Source organism: Eucalyptus grandis, chromosome 6 (genome assembly GCF_016545825.1).
Source record: "Eucalyptus grandis isolate ANBG69807.140 chromosome 6, ASM1654582v1, whole genome shotgun sequence".
In the NCBI taxonomy this organism is placed as follows: Eukaryota; Viridiplantae; Streptophyta; class Magnoliopsida; order Myrtales; family Myrtaceae; genus Eucalyptus; species Eucalyptus grandis.
In genome coordinates this window covers 5,471,442-5,495,729 of record NC_052617.1, presented here as the reverse complement: position 1 = coordinate 5,495,729, position 24,288 = coordinate 5,471,442, and the positions used below count along the sequence as shown (strand labels likewise).

General features: G+C 38.5%; 1 pseudogene; it reads right to left on the bottom strand.

Moving 5' to 3' along the window:
* LOC104451164 lies at nucleotides 1-21,240 on the bottom strand (annotated as a pseudogene).
* Nucleotides 21,241-24,288: the final 3,048 nt, after the last annotated feature.

Here is a 24,288-nt window from a genome sequence, read left to right as displayed (position 1 = left end):
TCATTTATCATTCAGTGTTGGGCTCAATGGCACCACATGCTTGAGATGCATCTGTAAACAATAGGCACAAACAAAGATGCAATGTTTTGCAAATTAGAAATGTTGATGTAAGATGAACAGCAGCAAGATACCATACCACATGATTAAATGATATGAAAAATTCCACAACTAAAGTCATGGAAAACACGCTGAAACATACCAAGATGCCATTTGCGAATCTCAGGAGGACAGTGAAGACAAGAGAATAGGCATCCAGCTCAGTGGACCCAACGTGGCCGATAAATGATTGGCTGATGACACAAATCCCAAAGGTGGAGAATCTAGTGAATATTACAGGTGCCGCGACATTCCATATCTTCTTGTTCTCGCTCCATATCCTGTCCTTCAATGGCTCATCATTACCACCATCACCAACTTCCACTGCTGCCGATTTTTTCAGCAGTTTCTGGGTGGCCTCTCCCCCGAGTGCCATGGCTAGTAATTTGATCTATGTTCAGTTATAGGACCAAGACAATGTCGCCTATTCCAATAAGCTGTAAACCAGGAACACAGTTTGAATCAAAGCAGTGAGGGAGTGGATTTCCCAGTGAAAGAGTTGCTTCAGGTGTAGAAATGCCAAGAATTATGGCTTGTGATGATGAGAACTTGCAGAACTCGCAGTAAATCAATTGATAGTGAGCTTGTGCTTATGTCAAATGTCACAGTAATCAGACTCTCATAGCTTGGTTCAGCAAAAAATTAAGAAGACCCTCTTAGCTTGGACAGATTGTACGAACTTATAAAGGAGTAATAGCACCCAAAACTCAACTGCAGATACACCAACATTCAAGAGTCACGAGCCTTAAGTTTGTGGAGTGCAGATCTAAAATGGCATGAATAAGACAAACCTGTGCTAGTACAGAGGCAATCATGCCCAGCTCTATATATCAACAAATCATCACCAAAATTTGGTATGGTGAAACATATGGTTGATGACCTTCCGTATTTTGTTCAGTTATCTCTAGAACAGCGTAAATTTCAATATCTGCAAGCAATGTTCATGTCGAGACATTGTGGCATGACATTTTTAATAGTGAAGATGAAGCGAATCTAATGCTAGTGATGGACATGAGGACAAGCATAGGTATTTTGCACGAATCTAAAGCGAAGTTTTTCTAACAATTAAACTCAGATTTGACTCACTGAAAAGCCAGATTCCACCGAAAGTGGCAGAGGGAGAGTTGTGTTATGTTCTTTGTTGGCATGTTTATGCATGTAATGGCCAAAAGACATCAGGAATCTTGACTCACCCCACGACAACAATCATACCTGTTTCCACTTTACTTCCCATCCATGACTTCTGAAACACAAACTTGCTTGATGATTCGTTCGTTGAAAAAACTCTCGTCCTCTCTGGTCGAATGGGTGAGTTTTGCGTCGAGAACGACAAAAAACGTCATGGTGGAAGAAATTGTCCGTAGTTGTGAATTGATTTAAGAATAGGTTTACGTCCTTTTATATGTAAATTATACTGTCACTTCCAAGCTTCCATATTTGAATATCGATACACGTTATATGATGTTACATATGCCAACTGAGAATGTGGATTTTCTTTTGGTCCAAGAGCTGTTGAAAGAGAAATTTAAAAATTAAAGGGAGAAAAGGCTGTCGGGAAAAAGGCATCGGATCCTATGAGAGCTCAGTTGTGGTTTAGACAAAACTCACTAGCATTAAAGAAATCATTTGTGTTTCACGTCATTTCAATAAAGTCAAGCTTTGCATCTTGTAAAAAAATAGAGAATTAAAATCCTTTTGTTTGTTTTATGGGCTAATATCATGAAAAATTCTAAACTGTTACACTCGCGATAAATTTATCTTAAATTAATTTTTCAATCACCAAAAATTCAAAAGTGGTACATCTATTATAAATTTACCTATTATTCATTTCTGTTATAATTTACCGTCAAATAGCCGAGGTGAATGACACATGATAGTTAAACGATATACCAGTTTGTTGTTTTACTCTCCGTTTTGTCACGAATGTACTAGCTTGTCATTTTTGTGATATTAATCTAATTTAATGGACTAACTGAGGATAACTTCGTCATAGATGTATAGTTTAGGATTTTTTGATAGTCAAAAAATTAATTTTGAGCAAATTTATTATAAGTGTAATAGTATGAGATTTTTTACGGTAAAAAAATTAGTTTGAGATTTTTGTATTAACCTTGTTTTATTTAGAAATCAATCCAACTTGAACAGGGACTGATTTTTGTCACACAAAACAGGTGGTAGGGAAAATGGCCAAGCGGAACGAGGTGAGTGTAGGCCCACTCCGCTCTGCCACCTCCCTGATCTCATTTATCGAACCCTCAACGAGTTGAACCGTATGGGCACGCAGAGACCATAAGTAATATCAAAGTTTTATACGTATCAGAAATACTTACTTCATCAGTAATATCAAAGCGAATACAAATGATCCAATCCTTTTATCAATCTTATCATTTCATATATCAATTGTCTATTCCATTGATTCATCTCATCAAATCATATATCAACGGTCCATTATATTGACCAATTTATTGCTCAATATCAAACTATAGACATGATACTATGTAAAAGTGATCAAGATTCCCCACTTGATGATGTCTTAAATTATTATCAAGCGGTGGCTCGGCCTAGAATAATAGCCTAAAATCAATATGGTTCATAGTGCCAAAACTACTCGCAAGCAGAATACATATATTGAGCAATTACATTTCCTACATGAAATTAGGGAAGAGGAGGAGAAACAATGCATGGAAATACGTCTTTTCTCATTTCAATTGCCCCTTTAATAGATTTGTTATCTAGTCATCTTTTGAAAGGATTTCCACTGATCTGAAGTCCCTCTTTTGAAAGTACCTGTAAGCTTACCTTATCAAAATGACAATTTGATACGCATTTTACAGGACGTTATATGATTATTAAGGCGCTGAAACTGTAATCAATCAAATCAGTTCCCTTGCTAGGAATTGGAGATATTCAGATGCGACAGAGAATTCTTCGTTATCTCCACAATAATAAGAGGAGAACGAGAAAAAGATTGAATCATACACCCGTTCTGGCCTTGCGTGATCCTTCTTCAGCCACGAACCACTTGTTACCGCGTGTTCGAGCTAGTAATACCTGCAGAAGGACATTGAGACTTATTGACCCTCACAATCATCAGGAATTGACGAGAATAGTAAAATCCAGCGCACCTGCTTATCCCAATCAGTTCTGAAGGTAATAACGATCAGTACTACTGTATGAACGAAGGTTCCGAACAGCATTCCAACCCACACGCCCTACAAGACAGATGATCGAGTGTTAGGAATTTCAATTTTGCAGGTGCAGATCAAGAGCTTCAGCCCATTTTGACATGTTTCGCTCATTGACATGCAAATTCGTCTACGCAGACTGTCTTCGAAAGGAAATTAGTAGCTCACCTTCACTTGCATACTTAGAATATAGGCAAGCACGACTCCCACCGGAATCCCAACTAGGTAATAGCTCAAGATGTTGACATAGGCTACTGTGCTCTGCCAACCAGCTCCAATAGCGACTCCTGATAAATAAATGCCAAGAGTAATGTTCGATCACAATGGATAGCCATATTTCTCAAATTGTATGGGATCTCACTAAATCCCATGAAAGATAAATATGAATCCCATGAAAATTATATGTATTGATCTATCAAGTTTATGTTGTTAAATATGACTCGAGTTTGATTGCAAAACGTGATTTGCTGGAATAAAAAAAAAAAGAAAAAGAAAAAGAGAGAACAACATAAGCCTGCATAAGCACGGAAGGAAGTGATCTTCGTGGGGCCCACTTTTGGACACACATGAAAAACAAAAGCTTCGAAGGAAGCAACGTCCAAGACGTCACTGGAGAAAGGAATCAATTGGTGTGGGGCCCAGAGTCAAAGTTTGACTCTGGGCACATTTATATAAGAAAGAATACAAGTTTCCTTCCTTGGCGTGTGCGTGTATCGATCCCCTGCGTAAGAAGGAGCCGCCGAATCCTACGTAGAAAACCCTACGAAGTCTCACACGTATAAAAACAGTAGTGTTTTACGCAGGGTTTCTCTTCTTTTTTCGGGGTGTTGCTGTTGCACCCGTATGAGAGAAAAAGGAGGAGCCGCATATCTTCAAGCTGAAGCGTGATCAAAAAAATGAGTTCTTTTTCAGCGTTTGTTTTTGAGCTTGTGTGATAATTTTGTGCCGAGACTTGGGTTTGAGTTAAATTAGGGTTTGGGAAACACTGAGAGAGTGTTTGAGTGACTTGAGTGTGTAATCTCCTTATATCGCTTGATCTATAGTGAAATTCGCCGCTGCTCTCCCCGTGAACGTAGGTCTTTACAACTGAACCACGTAAATCCGGTGTCTGATTTATTTTCTTTTTCCGTCTATATTTTGTTCGATCGCTCGCCCTATGGCAACATATGTCTTCTCATAGTCAGTGATAATTGAAAACCATCAAGAACCTCTCTAAGGAACATTGCACTTTTATTCATCTGATCAGGGGGAATAGTGGAGAAGAAGTACCAGAAAGCACCGGTTGGACGCTATTCAGAAGTACGGAAATAGCCAGAAGAGGGGACAAATCAGCCACGGCATCGGCAACCTCATTGCTCTCAGTGAAAATATAAGCCAGACGCCGCCTGAAGAAGAGGAATAACACAAAGAAAGCAAATCCAATGCCGAATGATGTGAGCACCATCATTGTGATTGAGAACTTTGCTGATCTTAAGCTCCCTCTTCCTAGTTCATTAGATACTCGAACGCTGGAAAGATATGCAAAATTCAGAAATTTTCTAGTAAAGCGCAAGTCTAGAGTTGTGACTTGTGGGGTTATACCTTGCTGCAGCCAAGAGAAATCATCATTTCCCAACCATTGATGTTGAGGCTGCAAGTAATGGAATTAAGTTATTTCATTTTAAAGAACAAGCCTTTGATAAAAGTTCCTTGTAACCCAAGGCATTTCCCTAATGTAATATATAACACCCAAGAGCAGAAAGAGTGGAAGTGCAAAACAAATGCCAGATAGCGAGCGCATCGATGGAAACCTCCGCATTTTCCATGTTGCCTGTTAGAAGAACCAGCATCGTGTTGTACCACAGCTCGAGACTGACAATTAGAAAAAATGATAGGAATTCAGTGAAAGAAAGGACGTGCTGCTATCTGATATTGCTAATATGAGTACCTAGAGGGGGGTGAATAGGTGCCTAAACAATTTATCGATATATGGAAGCGATTCTTAACATATGATAGAAAGTAAATTCTCTCTTAATTAACAAAATGAAATACGATTGAGGTAGAGAGAGTGAGGAAGAGAAAATTGAACACGGGATTTATAGTGGTTCGGCTTATTCCAAGCCTACGTCCACTCTTCCGCACCGACCCCACCGGCTGGATTTCACTATGATCAAAAGAGAAGTTACAGCACAGCTTTGCCTTGATTCCACAGTGTAGATGTTCTACCACACCTCCTCAAGGTCTCTCACAAATATAGACTCTCTTTTGTATACAAGTATTCGCTCAAAGGATTTATCTAAACAAATAGGAGCTTCGGACTTTGGAATTCTTCTATCGCGCACACCTCGAACAACTAAGAACGTCTTCCTTATATACTCCTTTATGCCATCATACCCGTTGGCACTTACCAAAGGAATTCCTCCAATCTACCCGTTGGACGGAATCAATTAGGAAGATTGTTCGAGCTATTAAAGGAACGTGTTGATAGCCCATCAATCCTGTTCGCCCATACAATCAGGATCTCGGTTTCCATAAGTAGAACCTTCCAATAATATTTAGATAATCATCGAATCTTCATTCATTGAATCAAACTTGATTAATCAAAGGATTCTGATATGTTTTCTCCAGCCACGAGATCTTCTCCGATGATAAGGTTAAATCTGAACAAAACATCCAGTTCGGATAACCTTTCTTCAACGGATTAGAGAGACTGTCAATGAGGATAGACTTTGAGTCTTGGGTCCGGCTGTCCGGAAGTCTTCGGACTTTAACCAAGAGTCCGCAGACCTTCGACTAGATCGATGGAAACGTTTTGTCAACTTCAAAACACTTCACGAAGATTTCTCCAACAATCTCCCCATTTTGATGGTGACAAAACCTTCCCCGCAGATTTGGATAACTTTGACCCGCAAAACATTTCTCAAACACATATGCATATCTTATAGAGATGAATGGCTAAAAGATTAACACTAGAATCTGCAACCACAGAAAATAGGTTAGTCTAGTATATAATAAAACCATCCATAAGATATCAATGGAAGCAGTCAAGTCCAAGTCTAGTTCAGTTCTCATCCAGACACAAAACAAAGTCAAAGTCTGTCAAAAACAGTTAAACAACAACACAATCCAACAAACAGTTAAAAAATGATTGAAAGTTTTTGATCAAATCATGCATCAATCTCTCCCCCTTTTTGTCATCATTAAAAAGGATGAGATGAAGACTTGGGAATGCGGACAAGCTGGAAATCTTCCATAGACTGAACGATGCTTTCCAGCCTTTTAAAGTCTTCCTTCAGCTGTATAACCTCCTTACTCTTGGCATTGGCCGGATTCTGAATAGAGAGGGCTTGCATCTTATCATTCAATGAACAGGAAGAAGCTTGACTTTCATTCTTCAAACTTTGAACTTCGCATCCCAAGGCATAAATTTGACCTCGCATTTCCAAGAGAATATCCATGATTCTCGCGAAAATCTGCTCCATTATCGGCCCGAGTACTTGCTTCGGCTCGATCGCGTAAGATGGTAGATCGCATAATCTTGCAGATTTGGCGATGACACTTCATAACCTTCTTCCGGAAACCGAGATGCATAAACATTTTCTCGGGTCCGCGGGCGAGCAAGCGACTCCTTCACTTGCATCAGGATATGAAGACGTCACTCCTTTTCTCCCGATCTCCCCGTTTCCATGCCTACTGGTGGAGAAGAGATTTCCTCGGGTTCTCCTTCTTCTCTTCTTTCTTCTTCAGGTCTTTCTTCCTCTGCTTCTTGCTCTGCTTCTCTTTCTTCTTCTTCTTCCTTCTCCTCTGCTTCTTTTTCTTCTTCTTCCTTCTCCTCTGCTTCTTTTTCTTCTTCTTCCTTCTCCTCTGCTTCTTTCGTCTTTTGTTCCGATTCTTTCTGTGGAACAGGACGACCTAAATTCTTCAAAGCCATTGCAGAGATGGTGATGTCTTCGTCATCATCTTCATCCTCAACGAGGAGAGCTCTTCTTCTCTTTGATGGAGCAGCCATGGGCTCCTTCCCTTTTCTCTTAGCAGCAGAAAGAGAATTGATGAGATTTGGCAGAGTCTTCTCCTTGAATTTCTCCAATTCCTTGCTCGGTTCCTTCGACGCATTTTTGTTACCATTTTCAGTCCTACCACCATATGATCGCATGATCGAACACAAAAGATTTGCGGAGGCTGAATATTCGATGTTCGAATAACTTCGTAACAAGGCTTGGGTAAGGGAGTTGACCTCTGTCATTCATCACTGCTCTATACATGTGAAACATAACAGAATGAGGAGAGAAAACTTCTTTCCACAGAGGATGGCATACATCAACTTTGCCTCGAGCTTGAAACATCGGTTTGGAAGTTGATTTCGGCCGAAGACAATTAATCACAATCTTGTGAAGCAAGATGTTGAATGCATTCATCCTTGAGTAGGTGATCTTCTCATCTGTTCTCCCGTCCTTCACCGGTTCAAGTGTGGCCCGAGCAATGGAAACTTTGATTGGTTGATATCCGCCTCTCAACTTCTAACACATCTCGCCAAAGATATTCATATCCACAACATAGTCTTGTTCTTTAACGCTAAAGGAGAATCTATTCGCATCTAAAAAGCTAAGATTTGAATAGAAATATGCAGTCAATTCAAGCATAAGCCTCGGTTGAGTCGAGAGAACTTTTCAAGTTGAAGATAACCGAACTTTTCCCTCGAGTTCACTTTCACAAAGATCTAGAAAATCAAAGTCCACACTCTTAGGGTTTATTACCCCACGCTTCAGCAATTTCGAGTACATATCCTTTTGTTCCTTTGATCTAAACAAATCTCCCATTTTTCCTTGAATTTCAGCCGCAATACCCATTTTCGGTTGAAATAGACTCGAACAGATTGTCATCGTCATTCCCATCTCTGATTCGGCCCCGATCACGAGGATCACTTGGGATATTCGCAAGGGTTTCCTTAGCCACCCCTTTACGAGCGATTCCCAAACTTTCCATTTTTCGCAGAAAGATATATTCGTTCATATATCCTTTGTCTTTAAGAAACTCATCAACATAGTTCAAAGGAGTACGAATTCCTTTTAAGGCACGATATAGCTTGTAAATAAAAGCGGGCTTTTGAACTCTTACGGGGTCTGCATCCTCAATGATTTCTTCTTGATGCTGATGAACAACGCCTTGAGGACTAGATGGAGGAGACCGACGCCGCGAGAATGTTGTGGGCTCGGTTGCGATCCGGGAGTAACTTCATCTTCAGTAAGATCGAAGTGCGTAGGCCCCTCACTCATTCTCTCGTGGTCCCCTCGCTTGCGATTCTTGAGGACTTTCGTGAAGATGACATCTTTCTCAGTGTTTGGAAGATTCCTTGCTTGACTTTCCAGAAAAGATGACAACTTTTTGAAGATTGAGCGAAGAAGACAAACGGGAATTGAGGATCGATGCTTTCTAGGGTTTTTTAGAGAAAAGTGAATAGAAAAGTGAAGAGAAATCGACAAAGGCAATAATCGGTTAAAAAGAAGAGTAAACGAACCGTCACAAAGGAAATAAAAATATGCCTTTTCAAAATAATCTGTCTTTATCCGCAAAAATAGTTATTTCAAAAATAACTTCCTTTTTGAAAATGAATCGATGCAATATTTACGTTAATTAAATATAGCAACAATTTAAACACAAACGATGATCGTACCTTTTCAAGATAAGATTTGAGAGAGAAAGACTTACAGTCTGAAGGTCGAGCCAAGACAGTAGATAAAGTCTTGTTAGCCTGAGTCTGAAAGTCTTTAGACTTTGATATCCTCATACCTCAAAATGTTGAGTCTGGACCGTATAGACTCAAATTGATTTTTCTCCAAAGGCTTTGTGAGTATATCAGCCGGTTGATTCTTTGAGTTAACAAATTGAATTGAAACATCTCCATTTTGAACATGATCTCTAATAAAGTGATGTCGAATCTCTATATGCTTTGCTCTTGAGTGGAGAATTGGATTTTTGGTGAGGTTGATAGCGCTGGTGTTGTCGCAATTAATCTCCGTGCATGAGTCTTCAATTTCAAAATCTCTTAGTTGTTGTTTTATCCATAGAATTTGCGAACAACAGCTTCCAAGAGCTACATACTGCTTCGTTGTTGAAAGAGACACAAAGTGCTTTGTTTCCTTGAAAACCAAGACACCGTCCCCGTTTCCAAGCAATTGGCAAGTTCTGAAGTGCTCTTTCTATCAACTCGCAACCGGCTAGATCTCGCGTCCGAATATGCCGGAAGATTAAAGTCTCCCTTCTTAGGATACCAAAGCCCGATGCTTGATGATGAAGCAACGTATTTAATGATGCGTTTCGCAAAGACTTGTGAGATGAGATTCTCTAGGATCGATTGAAACCTAGCACAGATGCAAACACTCAACAAAATATCGGGTCTAGAGGGTAAGATAAAGAAGTGATCCAATAATGCTCCCTGCATGCTTTTGATCAACTTTCTTCCTTCTTCATCTTTGTCTATCTTTAAAGAACTTGACATTGGTATGTCGACCTTTTTGCACTTTTCCAGTCCAAACCTTTTGACAAGATCATTAACATATTTTTCTTGATAAATAAAAGTTCCTTCCTTCAATTGTTTTACTTGAAGACCAAGAAAGAATGTTAACTCTCCCATCATACTCATTTCAAACTCATCCTGCATAGACTTTGAAAATTTCTTGCAAAGACTTTCATTAGAGGATCCAAAAATAATATCATCCACATATATTTGAACAAGTAAGAAACTTTTGTTTTCCTTCTTGATAAATAAAGTCGTATCTACTTTACCTTTGACAAAACCATTTTGTATTAGGAACTTACTTAATCTATCGTACCAAGCCCGAGGTGCTTGCTTTAAACCATACAAAGCCTTTTTTCAGTCCAAGACCGAGTCCGGCTTCTTTGGGTCTTCAAACCCGGTGGTTGTTCCACATAAACTTCCTCATGGATAAATCCATTTAGGAAGGTGCTTTTGACGTCCATTTGGAATAACCTGAAATTCTTATAACAAGCAAACGCAAGTAATAGTCGAATAACTTCTAACCTTGCCCTTTGGAGCGTAAGTCTCATCATAGTCTATTCCTTCTTCTTGCGTATATCCCTTGGCCATGAGTCTTGCTTTATTTCGTACGACTTTTCCTTTCTCGTTCATCTTGTTTCGAACACCCATTTAGCTCCAATAACGGTTTTACCTTTTGGTTTGGATGTTAATTCCCAGACATCATTTATCCGAACCTGTCGAGCTCTTCTTGCATAGCTTCAATCCAGCTTTCATCGATAAAGCTTCTTCTATGCTCTTTGGTTCCATTTCGAAACGAGTGCCACGGCCCACTAGACTCTTCTCGCCTTTTGGATCTGGTGTGAATTCCTTCATTCATTTCGCCGATTATAAGATCTTTGGGATGACTGGACTTATGCTTCCAGTTACTTGTTGATTTGTCTGATTGATGATCTCTCTCTTTGATTGAATCTTCACGAACATCCTTATTCGGTTTTCAGTCCGAGATGCTTCTTGAGTTGTAAGCTTTGGAAGATTGGAGGCGGAGTTCGAGACTCTTCTTGATGAGTCGACTTGATTCATCTTGTGTTGAGTCTTGAAATTTGACATTCATTGACTCCTCCATAGACGGCTCTTCTTGTTATAGACTCTTGAAGGCTTTGCTTGATGTAGAATATCCAAGGAAGATACCTTCATCTGATCTTTCTTCAAACTTACCAACTCGATCTTTTGCATTTTTCAGTATAAAACATTTGCAACCAAATACATGAAAGTATGAAACAATAGGCTTCTTTTCTTTGAATAACTCATAAGGGGTTTTCTGAAGAATAGATCTTAAGAAGACTCTATTGATGATATAGCATCTTTGTTGAAACAGCTTCAGCCCAAAATCGAGAAGAAATTTTACTTTCAATTAAAAGAGTTCTAGCCATTTCTTGAAGAGATCTGTTCTTTCTTTCCACAACTCCATTTTGCTGAGGAGTATATGGAGAGGAAAACACATGCTTACAGCCAGATTCATCACAGAATTTTGTAAAATCTTGATTTTCAAATTCACCTCCATGATCTGTTCTTATACTAGAGATAACACATCCTTTTTCATTTTGAACCATTTTAGCAAATTTTTCAAAATACGAAAAGGTTTCGGACTTACTTGCAAGGAAATATACCCAAGTAAAACGGGAGTAATCATCAACAATTACTAGGTAATACTTCTTACGCCCAATACTTTGAGTTCTGGTTGGTCCGAAGAGATCCATATGCAGCAATCGTAGTACATGATTAGTAGAGACATAATTAATTGGCTTAAAAGAATTTCTTACCTACTTTCCGAGAATACATGGAGTGCATGAATCGGTCTTTTGGTATGGCAATTTGGGTAGACCTCGAGCAAGCTGCTTTGATGAGATTTTGGCTAATTGCTTCATGTTGACATGACCAAGCTTTTTGTGCCATAAGCTTGCTTCGTCTTGAATTGAGATAAGGCATTGCGATTCATTTGGTTTCACATCCGTAAGATAGATATTTCCATGTCTTCGACCCATGAAAGACTCGAGTAGAGTCTTTACCGATTCCGAGAACATGTTCCTTCTTGAAAGAAGATCTTGAAACCAAGATCACACAATTGACTAATGCTGAGAAGATTGTAATTGAGTCCTTCCACTAAGGAAACATTACTTATTGTGAGAGTTCCAATTTTCACGGTTCCAAATCCCACAATACTTCCTTTTGTTTCCTCCAAATGAAACTTTTCCACCATTTACTTGAGCAAGCTTTATAAAGCAATTTGAGTCTCTGTCATGTGTCTTGAGCATCCACTTTGTCAAGATACCACTTTACCTGTTTCTTGACGGAGACCCGCATTAAAATAAAGTCTCAAGCTTTCTTTGGTACCCAAATTTTCTTGGGTCCTTTGGTGTTAGTAAAATAAACAAGATTAGCCCATACTTTCTTAACAGGTTTCCATACCATAGGACACTCTTTTCAAAGTGATCCGGACTGTTGTACTTAGAACATCGAGAGCATTTCTACCTACGGGTTTTTACAAAAACTTTCTTGAAGTGATTTTTGTAAACCTCACTCGAAAGCCTTTTCTTAATTCTTTCTTTTACTTTAGGAAAATCAATCAAGGGAATTGTTTCTTGTCATACCTAGACCAGACTTATTGAAGTAAGGTCTTTGTCTTTGAAAGAATTTTCTCAAGTTTTTCAGACCCTATAGAAAATTTCTTTGATATATTTGATAAGTCTGTTTTTAAAAAAGCATTTTCTTTTAAAAGATTTTCTTCATTTTCTTTAAGATTGGAAACAGAGACAAGTCTAGACTTTTAACTCTTCTCGCTAAAACATTTTCCTTTTGTTTTAGAGCTGAGTTTTCTTTTTTCAGTTTGGAAATTCTTTTGAGAGAAGTCTTAAGACTAAAGCATAGTTCATCAATATATTTAGAAACTTTGACAGGAATTTTAAAATTACTTGCCTCAAATTCACCGTCTCGAGTCGATCCCGAGTCCGAGTCCGATTGTGCCATCGATATAGATTGGCATATTCATTATCACTTTCTTCACACTCGTATCACCCAGGTTTCAGCTTTGAGAGATTTTCGAAATTTTTCAGCTTTTCCTCTCTTCTTCTTCGAAGAGGACAGTTGGGTCGATGTGTCCCTTTTTCTTGCATTCAAAGCGAGACTTTTGGATCTTCATCTTCATTGATCCTTTCCACTTCATAGGACTGAAGAGTTCCAATCGCTCGTCAACGAGATAGTGGCATAATTTCTGCGTCTCTCTTATCGAAGTCTTTATGTGATTCCAATCCTCGGAGAGTCCACGCAAGTAGCTTGTTTACCTTCATGGGATCGAAGTTGGTTGACCTTGATTTTCAAGACCATTCACAATATTTGTAAAATGACTAAACATGTCAGATATTGATTCTCCTGATTTCATTATGAAGGCTTCATATTGACCAAGAAGAATGTTGATTCTTGTTTCCTTCACTGACTGTTCCTTCATAGGTGATATGCAATCTGTCCCAAACTTCTTTGCTGTACCACAAGAAGATATTCTATTATATTCAGTTGGTGATAAAGCACAATATAAGGAGTAAATTGCTTTTGCATCGAGTGTTTGTCTCTTGATTAATTCTTCCCGAGACATTCCGCTGGTTTCTTCAGATTTCTTTTCCTCTTTCGAGACCGATGCAAATGGTAGGAGTAATTCCTTTTTCTACAACGTCCCATTCCAGAGGATCCTTTGATCGTAGGAAAGCTTTCATCTTGTTCTTCCGGATGTTGTAATCCTTTCCATCAAAGTAGGGTAGTCCGGTATTGCTTTGCCCTTCCATCAGCCCCCGGGTGCTAGCATACTAGCCATGGATCTTTTACTATGAAGTAAAACACTTCAAATAAAGTAAGTACACAGGCTCTGATACCAATTGATATTGCTAGTATGAGTACCTAGAGGGGGGTGAATAGGTGCCTAAACAATTTATCGATATACGGAAGCGATTCTTAACATATGATAGAAAGTAAATTCTCTCTTAATTAACAAAATGAAATACGATTGAGGTAGAGAGAGTGAGGAAGAGAAAATTGAACACGGGATTTATAGTGGTTCAGCTTATTCCAAGCCTACGTCCACTCTTCCGCATTGTGACCCACCGGCTGGATTTCACTATGATCAAAGAGAAGTTACAGCACTGCCTTTGCCTTGATTCCACAAAGTGTAGATGTTCTACCACACCTCCTCAAGGTCTCTCACAAATATAGACTCTCTTTTGAATACAAGTATTCGCTCAAAGGATTTATCTAAACAAATAGGAGCTTCGACTTTGGAATTCTTCTATCGCGCACACCTCGAACAACTAAGAACGTCTTCCTTATATACTCCTTTATGCCATCATACCTGTTGGCACTTACCAAAGGAATTCCTCCAATCTACCCGTTGACGGAATCAATTAGGAAGATTGTTCGAGCTATTAAAGGAACGTGTTGATAGCTCATCAATCTCGTTCGCCCATACAATCGGGATCTCGGTTTCCATAAGTAGAACCTTCCAATAATATTTAGATAATCATCGAATCTTCATTCATTGAATCAAACTTGATTAATCAAAGGATTACGATACGTCTTCTCCAGCCACGAGATCTTCTCCGGATGATAAGGTTAAATCCGAACAAAACATCCGATTCTGGATAACCTTTCTTCAACGGATTAGAGATTTGTCAATGAGGATAGACTTTGAGTCTTGGGTCGGCTGTCAGGAAGTCTTCAGACTTTAACCAACGAGTCGAGACCTTCGAGACTAGACTGATGGAAACGTTTTGTCAACTTCAAAACACTTCACGAAGATTTCTCCAACACTATCCGCTTCAAATGCAAGATTGCCAGTTTCCAGATTTCCCCATTTATTTGATAACAAAAGATTGCCCATCTTCCAAATCGCACATCAGAGCATGTAGATAATGCATAATTTGACCAATAAAACTAATGCTGATCCACACAGAAATTTCGCAATTAGTTTGACTTCAAGAACGAAATCTCATTTCGTGGCGATGAAATGCTGCCTTACCATAGCATGGCGCCAAATGATAGCGAGAGCTTGATCATTGGCCACAAGTCCTTGAAGGCCGAACTGGAGAAACCATTCCATGTATCTCGGCAACCTCCTGTTGTAATTATGATTATAATTATGGTTAATGGATCAACAGAAGCCAATAAATTAAGATACGCTTTTTCTATTTATGTATCTCTTTTGGATTCATGAATTCCTAAATTTTTCTATTCATGTATCTATTGAATTCATGAATTTCTTAGATTCATGTATATTTTAGTTCATGTATTTATTGAGTTCATGAATCTCTTGAATTCATGTATCTTTGGATACCTGAATCTCTTGGATTTACGTATCTCTTTATTCATGAATCTCATGGATACACGCGTCTATTTAATTCATATATCTCTGTAGTACATGAACTAAAAAGCTCTATAAATAAATATGAGCATAGAGCTTCATAAGAGTTTTTTGGTTTTGGTTTTTCCGACTCGATTCCAAAAAGGCTTTGATATACTTTTCTACTCTTCTGTTTTATCTGGGTGTGTTGGTTCAATTGAACGGTTCGACAGAGTCCTATTTGCATAGTGCTAATCCAAACAGGTTCAAGGTGTTGTATCTTGGGAGGCATAGTTCGAGAATCTGCGGAGCACCATTGGCAGGAACTAATCGCCTTAAGGAGATTGGGTTATCCATATCTCACCTCCAAATTTTATGTTATTTTTCAATGATATCTTATTTTATTCTTCTCCAAGAGTTGTAAGTTTACATAAAAAGAAGAATATTATATAGCTGTTATCGTATTCTTTACATTGATGTTCTGACTACAACAAATAGTGTGTTTTCTCTGGATTAATTTCCAACAATCTTAAGGCAATTATATCACTCACTGTTTGTTGTTCTTGTCAGATTATTGAGATGGCTGAAAACAATCAAGTGCCCTTCAATGTCCCGAATGTTTTAGGAGATGTTCCTATGGTCAATTTGACCATTGCTATGGAAGATGTTCAACCCTCAGGGTCTAAATTTGTAGCAGCTAATGCTACGGGCCCTTGGGCTAATGCCAATTTTGGTGGTGTTGGTACAAGTCATACGACTGGTATGCCTGGGACTGTTTTTCAAAACAGTACAAGCCAAATGGCTTTTGGTTCCGTTTCTGGAGGAATAGTTCAACGAACTTTGCCTACTGTGATGGCAACGCCTCGAGTTACAACTAATGAGAAACCGAAGAAATTTACCGGAGTGGGCTTTAAACAATGGCAGCAGAAGATGTTCTTCTATCGACCATGCTCAATCTCGATTTAAATATTTATCGGAGGTGCGCCCGATAATTAGTCTAAACGAGCAAGATGTCACGATGCTCGGTGCATTGGAGGCTTGGAAGCATGGGGACTTCTTATGCCGAAATTATATCCTTAAATGTTTAGCAAATTCTTTTTATAATGTTTATTGTAATATTGAATTTGCTAAACAGTTATGGAAGTCCTTAGAGAAAAAAAATACAAAACTAAGGATGTTAGCACCAAGAAATTTGTGGTTGCCAAATTCTTGGACTACAAGATGGTGGATTCTAAATTTGTCATGAGTCGGTTCAAGAATTGCAATTAATTCTCGAGTGACATATCAGTTGAGAGAATGATACTTAGTGAATCATTCCAAGTGATAGCCATGATTGAGAAACTACCTCCAGACTGGTCAGATTTCAAAAATTATTTGAAGCATAAATAGAAGGAAATGAGCCTTGAATATCTCATTCCGCGCCTCATAATCGAGGAGGACAATAGAAGGAGTGTGAATCCTTTTTCTGAGCCAAAGGCCAACGTTGTTGAATCTTCCAAATCCAAGCAAGATAGAAAAAGGAAGATGTCTTTTCAAGGAAAAGGCAAGTAGAAGGAACAGTTCCAGAAATTCCAAGGCACGCGTTTTATATGCAACAAGCCTAGCCATCGTGCTAAGGATTGCAAGAAGTGCCTGAAAAAGGGCAAGAACGATGGTGCAGCCCGGCAATTGAATTTGACAGAACATGAAAACATTGAGAGACTGTCTGCTGTGGTAATGTCTGAAGCATCTCTGATGTTGAACACTAATGGCTGGTGGCTAGACACGGGTGCCACAAATCACATATGTGTAGATAAACACATATTCTCATCTGATGAGAAGGCTGAAAAAGATGAAAAGCTTTATATGGCTAACTCTGCATCAGCAAAAATTGCCGGAAGAGGAAAGGTGATTATGAAGTTTACATTTGGCAAGGAGGTTGCCTTGTTGAATGTGCTGCATGTACCGGAAATTCGGAAAAATCTAATTGCTAGCCCTATACTTGTCAAGAAGGGTTTTAAAGTTGTATTTGAATTTGACAAGTTTGTACTTTCAAAAGGAGGGATGTATGTGGGGAAATGGTACTTGTGTAATGACCTATTTAAGGCCAATGTGGCTGTCATTGATGTAAACTCAAAGTATGTGTACCCAAAGACTATTAATAAACAAAAGTCTTCAGTTTACATTATTGTGTCTCCTTATCTACGGCATGGTAGATTAGGAAATGTAAACTATGGTGCAATGAAGAGAATAACAAACTTGAGGTTAATTCCAAGATTTGAGTTGGATACCCGTTACAAGTGTGAGACTTGTGTTGAGGCCAAGTTTGCCAAGAAATCTTTCAAACCCATTAAAAGAACAAGTGAACCTCTACAATTAATCCATAGTGATCTATGTGATTCAAATTTTGTAGAAAGTAGAGCTGGAAAGAAGTATTCATCACATTTGTGGATGACCGTACTAGATTTTGCTATGTTTATTTACAAACTAGCAAAGATGAGACTATGAGCATGTTTGTCAAGTATAAAAATAAAGTTGAAAACCAACTTGATAAACGAATCAAAGTGCTTAGGTCTGATAGAGGAGGAAAATATAGTTCAATCAATTTCAAAGAGTTTTGTGTTAGTTTTGGAATAATTCTTCAAAATGACTGCACCTTATACTCCACAACAAAATGGAGTTGCTGAACAATTGAACATGACACTAAAGGAGATGGCTAAATCCATACTTTGAGTTCGGGGTTTACCTCGAACTTGTGGGGGCAGTTTTAACTACAAATTTTATTCTTAATAAAATACTCCACAAAAAGACAGGTAAAATTCCATACGAATTATGAAATGGAAAGTTGACATCCTACAATTTTCTAAAAGTGTGGGGGTGCATAATATGATCTATAACGGTAAGTCTAGACATAGTCGTCGTAGACACAATACCGTAAGACAGTTGCTCTCAAATGAAACCATTTCTTTTGACTTTGTAAAGTTAAAGGAAAATATTGCGGATCCGCTGACAAAATGTTTGTCAAGAGAGCATATAAACTGCGCATCGAGGGGAATGGGTTTAAGAGCCTTAACCCAATAAAGAGATTCCAGGGTGGAAATCTAACTTATGCGATTGAAGATCCCATGGTCTAGGTTCAATAGGATAACACAAAGTTTGGAAACTCTAGTATAAGCACTGTCTACCATTCCTATGATGCAACAATGCTTTCCTACAGCGTTATTATAACTTAGAATATAACATCCAAGTGAGATATGGTAGGATATCTTTAATAGGAATGCACTTATATGCATGGAGCTGGCCGACTCTATGAAAATCTTTAAAGGCTAGATTTTCTAAAGCACGCATGAATCCCGAGAGGTTCAGGGTTGAAAGAACGAACATAACCGAGAACCAATCTTGAATTGGAAATACTCCGTGTGAAGTTTATTGTCTAGGCTTACACAAACAACTGGTGATTCAAGGCTTAGTCCATCGACTAGTTAAGTAAGTCTGATAGACTTTCACTAAAGAAGCTTCAAAGCGAAAGCTACCTATCTTGATGCGGTTTATTTCAACGGGCATGCTCAAATTCCTCCGAGTAAAAAATGTTTTGTTGATCCATTAATGTGAGGGATTGTTGTAATTATGGCTATAATTATGGTTAATGGATCAACGGAAGCCAATAAATTAAGATACGTTTTTTCTATTCACATATCTCTTTTGAATTCATGAATTTCTAAATTTTTCTGTTCATGTATCTATTAAATTCATGAATTTCCTTGATTCATGTATCTTCTAGTTCATGTATTTATTGAGTTCATGAATTTCTTGAATTCACGTATCTTTGGATACCTGAATCTCTTGGATTCACGTATCTCTTTATTCATGAATCTCGTGAATACATGCGTCTATTTAATTCATATATCTCTGTAGTACATGAACTAAAAAGCTCTATAAATAGATATGAGCATAGAACTTCATAAGAGTTTTTTGGTTTTGGTTTTTCCGACTCGATTCCAAAAAGGCTTTGATATACTTTTCTACTCTTCTGTTTTATCTGGGTGTGCTGGTTCAATTGAACGGTTCAATAGAGTCTTTTTTTGCATAGTGCTAATCCAAACAGGTTCGAGGTGTTGTATCTTGGGAGGCATAGTTCGTGAATCCGCGGAGCACCATTGGCAGGAACTTATTGCCTTAAGGAGATTCGGTTATCCGTATCTCACCTCTAATTTTATGTTATTTTTCAATGATATCTATTTTGTTCTTCTTCAAGAGTTGTAAGTTTATATAAAAAGAAGAATATTATATAGCTGTTATCATATTCTTTACATTGATGTTCTGACTACAACAAATAGTGTGTTTTCTTTGGATTAATTTCCAACACCTCCGCACATCACAAACATTGTCCAATATTAAGGAGCCAATATGCCAAAATGGTGGAAGCCATAGCGCCTTGAATTCCAAACTTGTATTTCGTGGTCCATAGCCATGAGACATAGATGAACCACCACCAAGGGCGCTGCTATGTAAGCAATGATCATGTTCTTACTCTGCGCTTGGAGAAACATTTGACAGGTGAAAGACATGACGAAGGCGAAGAGAATCGAGATCAACCAGGGGGAGATTTCTCCAGCAGCATCTGCAATTTTGTCTTCCTGACCTAAGGCTGCGTTTCGTGGTTCGGATTTGAGTATGGATAGGATAACAAATTATCCTATCCAATGTTTGGGAATGTCCACCGGATCGGACAAACCCGGATACATCCGGATAAAATGCCGGATAAAAAATCCGGGGGAGGGGGTGGGATAAGCCCGGATTGGATAAGAATTTTTTTTAAGGAAAGAAAGAACTTAACAAAAAGAGAAGATATCATAAGCATCTACGTCAAATGGATGCCTCCGTCTCTCCGATTCATTGTCAGCCCTCTTCTTCCACTTCTTCTCCCATCTTCGCATCTTGTCGTTTTCAATGGTGGCCACAATTCCTAGATCTAGGGCTTTTCCATGGCATTTAATTAATTGAATTTTCTATTTTTAAATTTTATAATTTAATTGAATATTATATTTATTTTTTAATCTTATCCTGAAGTGCGCCAAACACTTGATAGGATTAGATATGTCCGCCTTTATTATCCAGAGGATTTAATATCCTACTTTATCCTATCCTATCCCGATTATTATCCTGACGACCAAACGTAGCATAAGGCCTTTAAAAGTGGTGCAGTGAAGATGAACAGAGGAACTAGAAAGATGGAGCATATTGTTAGGACAATCCACGATCTCTAGAGGTACACTCCGAGCATGTGGTATTGCTTCGCACCATAGGCCTGGCCACATAGGGTCTCTAGAGCACTTGCCATGCCGAGCTGCAAGTTCCATGGACAGAAGCATGTTTTAAATCATTTCAGAACTCAAATTTCTGAACAGCATCACATCAATGACACTATTAAAGGGTCCTCCAACAGGTGATGAAAAGCTATGCGTGGAGACGTTCTTAGCGAATTTACTCAATGTCTTGGCAGTCATGCTCTTCTTCATTCAAAGCGATAGCCGCAACGCAAAATGGCTAAGGTTCAACTCCAACCTCAATTTCCTTTTTGCTCTTTCATTTCTGCATGCCTCGTTTACATAACAATTTCTTTGGCTCCAACATATTCTAAAAATCAATCAAAAGCTGACGAGCTGCTTCCGTGAGAAGCCGGTATTGGTGTGGTGCTTTGGGGAAGCTATTTTACGTCTTTGAGCATTATATTTTGAGGGACATAAGATTGCTTCTCTGCAGAAAACTATCATTCCTTATTCAGTGCTGGGCTCAGCGGCCCACTATGTGCTTAAGAAGCATCTATAAGCAATAAGTACAGAGATAGAAGTACTCTTTTGCAAATTAAATAGGTTGATTTAAGAAGCATGATTATATGATGTGCAAAAAATGGACAACTAGGTAATTGAAACATGATGAAACATACCAGGGTGCCATTTGCGAATCTGAGGAGGACGTTGCAGACGAGAGAATAGGCAGCCAATTCAGTGGAGCCGAGGTGGCCGATAAAAGATACTGATGATATAGATCCCGAAGTTCGAGAATCTGGTGAATATTGCAGGCGCTGCGATAATCCACATCTTCTTGGTCTCACTCCATATCCTGTCCTTCAGTGGTTCATCCTCACCACCATCACCAACTTCCACTGCTACTGATTTCTACTGATTTTTTCAGTAGCTTCTTGGTGGCCTCTCCCTCCATTGCCATAGCTAGTAATTAGATCCATGTTCACTTTATAGGCCCAAGACAACGTCCCCTATTCGAATCAGCGGTAAATTACAAACACAGTTTGAATCAAATTAAGCAGTGAGGGAGTGGATTTCCCAGTGAAAGAGTTGCCTCTGGTGTAGACATGGCAAGAATCTTGGCCTGTGATGGTGAGAACTCGCAATAAAACAGTTGATAGTGAGGTAGTGCGCTCATGTCACATGTTCAGAGTTGCGAAACGCATCACTGCTTTGCTAACTAAACTCTCTCAGCTTGATTCAGCGAAACTATGTGATGGATTTATGAGATGGGCTTAAGGCCCGTCCGCCCATGCTGGGCCCAAAAGGCCCGGCCCACGGGAATAAGGCCCGTGGATGGGGGAAGGTATAAAAGGGAGGAGAGAGAGGGAGAAGACAACTGTTGGAAACAGAAAAGAACGTACGTCTTCTCCAACGCTTTCTCTCCCTCCAAAAGAAACAGTAAGCGCAAAGGCCACTGTTTTCTTTCCTTCAAGCGTCATCGGATCGAACAAAGGACAAATTTCTCTTCCTCTATCGGCATTGGTGTCTAATCTGTGGCTAACAAGGTACGCTCGACTCTGTGGTGTGCTTTACGATCGGTGATACGTGTTTTTCCCGGGCTTCGTCTTCCGCATTGATTTAGGGATTAGATTGAGTGTCGAATCCGGTTTTCGGGGATCAGTTAATTCCCAACACTATGAAATGACCTTCTTAGCTTGGACAGAACTTACGAACTTATAAAGGAGTGACAACACCCAAACCTCAACTGCGGATACAACAACATTCAAGAGTCGCGAGTCTTAAGTTTGTGAAGTGCAGATTCTAAAATGGCATGAACAAGATGAACCTGTGCTAATATAGGGGCAATCGAGCCCAGCTCAATATATCAACAAATCATCACCAAAATTCGGTATGGCGAAACATATGATTGATGGCCTTCTTTCTTTTGTTCAGTTATATCTAGAACAGCGCAAATTTCAATATCCGCAAACATATGATTCCAAATGGCATCTGGAATCTTAATTCACTGTTTTCACTTGGTTTCCCATACATGAACTCTGAAACACTAACTCACATGATGAATTCGTTCATTGAAAAAACTATCTTGTCCTCTCTGGTCAAAAGGTCGTGTTCTGGTCCAGAAAGGCGAGAAATGCCATGGTGGAAGGAATCTTTCATAATTGCGAATTGATTTAAGAAGAGATTAACTTCCTCTCTATATGTAAATCATTCTATAACTTCCAAGCCGCCACGTTTGAATACTTATAAAAGTCACAAGATGTTACATATGCTAACTGAGGATGTGGATTTTCTTTTGGTCTAGGAGCTGTTCAAAGAGCAATTTAAAAATTAGGGAGAAAAGGCCATCAGAATATAAATTGTCGATATAACTCATGATATTAGAGTTGTCTATTTAAAATTACAATTTTTTTTTTTTTATATTTAAGGTGCATGTTGTTTTATTACGTGAATAATTTCCATTTAACTTTACATTATTTCAAATACCACAAAAATAACCAACCGTATAATTAAACTAATATATATATATATATATATATATATATCTACTATTAATTTATCTACATCTATACTACTATTTAATAGGATGAACAAATATAAATCTTGAGTTAATAACACAAAAAACATCAAACTAGTACACATGTACAAATTGGAATATTTATGACAAATTTACTATATGTTAGTTTCCATTAAATTGGATGAATACTTGTTAAAACTACAAATTGACATAATTGTGATAAATGAAAGAAAAACTCCAAACGGGTACTTTCGTCAATTGTCACGTGTCATTCAATTCAGAAATTTGACAATAAGATTTAACAGAGATTAACAAATGATAAATTTATCACTAGTATACCACTTTTTAATTTGAATAAATTTATCACATGTATACTACTTTGGAATTTTTTCAGGATATTGATCCAAAAATTTGAGACAATCTTGGCAAAATAAAGGACAACTAGTTGGCAATCACCTCTTTTAGTATTCAACTTAACTAAAGTACAACTAAATTGTATGGTTTTATGAAATTGCGTGCAAAAATTCTAAACCTAGCTGTTAAAATAGACTAAGTGGGCAAAAATATTAGCCAACTCGATTGTCTTTTTATAGTTCAATCTTAACCATGTACAAATTACAATTTAACTCTAAGTCCTTTAATTGTTCCAATAAAATCTTAAACTTTGAGGAAAATCTTAATGTAGTCATACTAGCATAAACTTACTCAAAATTGCTGATGTTGCGGTTTAATCATTGTTGATCGTCCTTGTGGCACCTCAGAGCTACACTGTAGATGAAAACATTGTTTTGATTAATTTTTTGAACTTTCAAATTTATTTTGTTCTTCTTTTCTTTCCTTTTGGTTACTGTTCATATTTTTCTTTTCAAAGGATCGTCTTCAACATCTGAGAACGCCGATCCGGAATTGAGAACACCGGCTGTCAACCTTTGAGGACAATGATGTGCTCGGAGCATCTAGTTCAGCTTGAATTCGAGAAGCATTGGACGATATCATCTCGGCCCTAATCGATGGCCGAGTGAAGCAATGTCTAGCCGTGCTCGGGTCAACTAAATCCTTGGGCTCCCAGTCTGGGTCGCTCCACTCTAGCACCTCCCTTGTCCCGTTCATCGAACCCTTGGGGACGAGTTGAACCATTTGGGCCTCAAGCTCTATGCCACGGCGAAGGTTAAGTCGCTAGATTTGGGGCTTGAGCTCAATGCTGCAACGGAGACCGAGCCTATTAGGAATCGTTGCACAATCACAAAAAAATAGAGAGTAAAAGTGAGAAAGAGAATTTGAAATGCAATGTTTTCCTTTGGTTCACCCTTAAATTAGCCTATGTCTAGAGCTAAGAATTCTACGCATTTTTTTTAATACATACATACATACATACATACATACATACA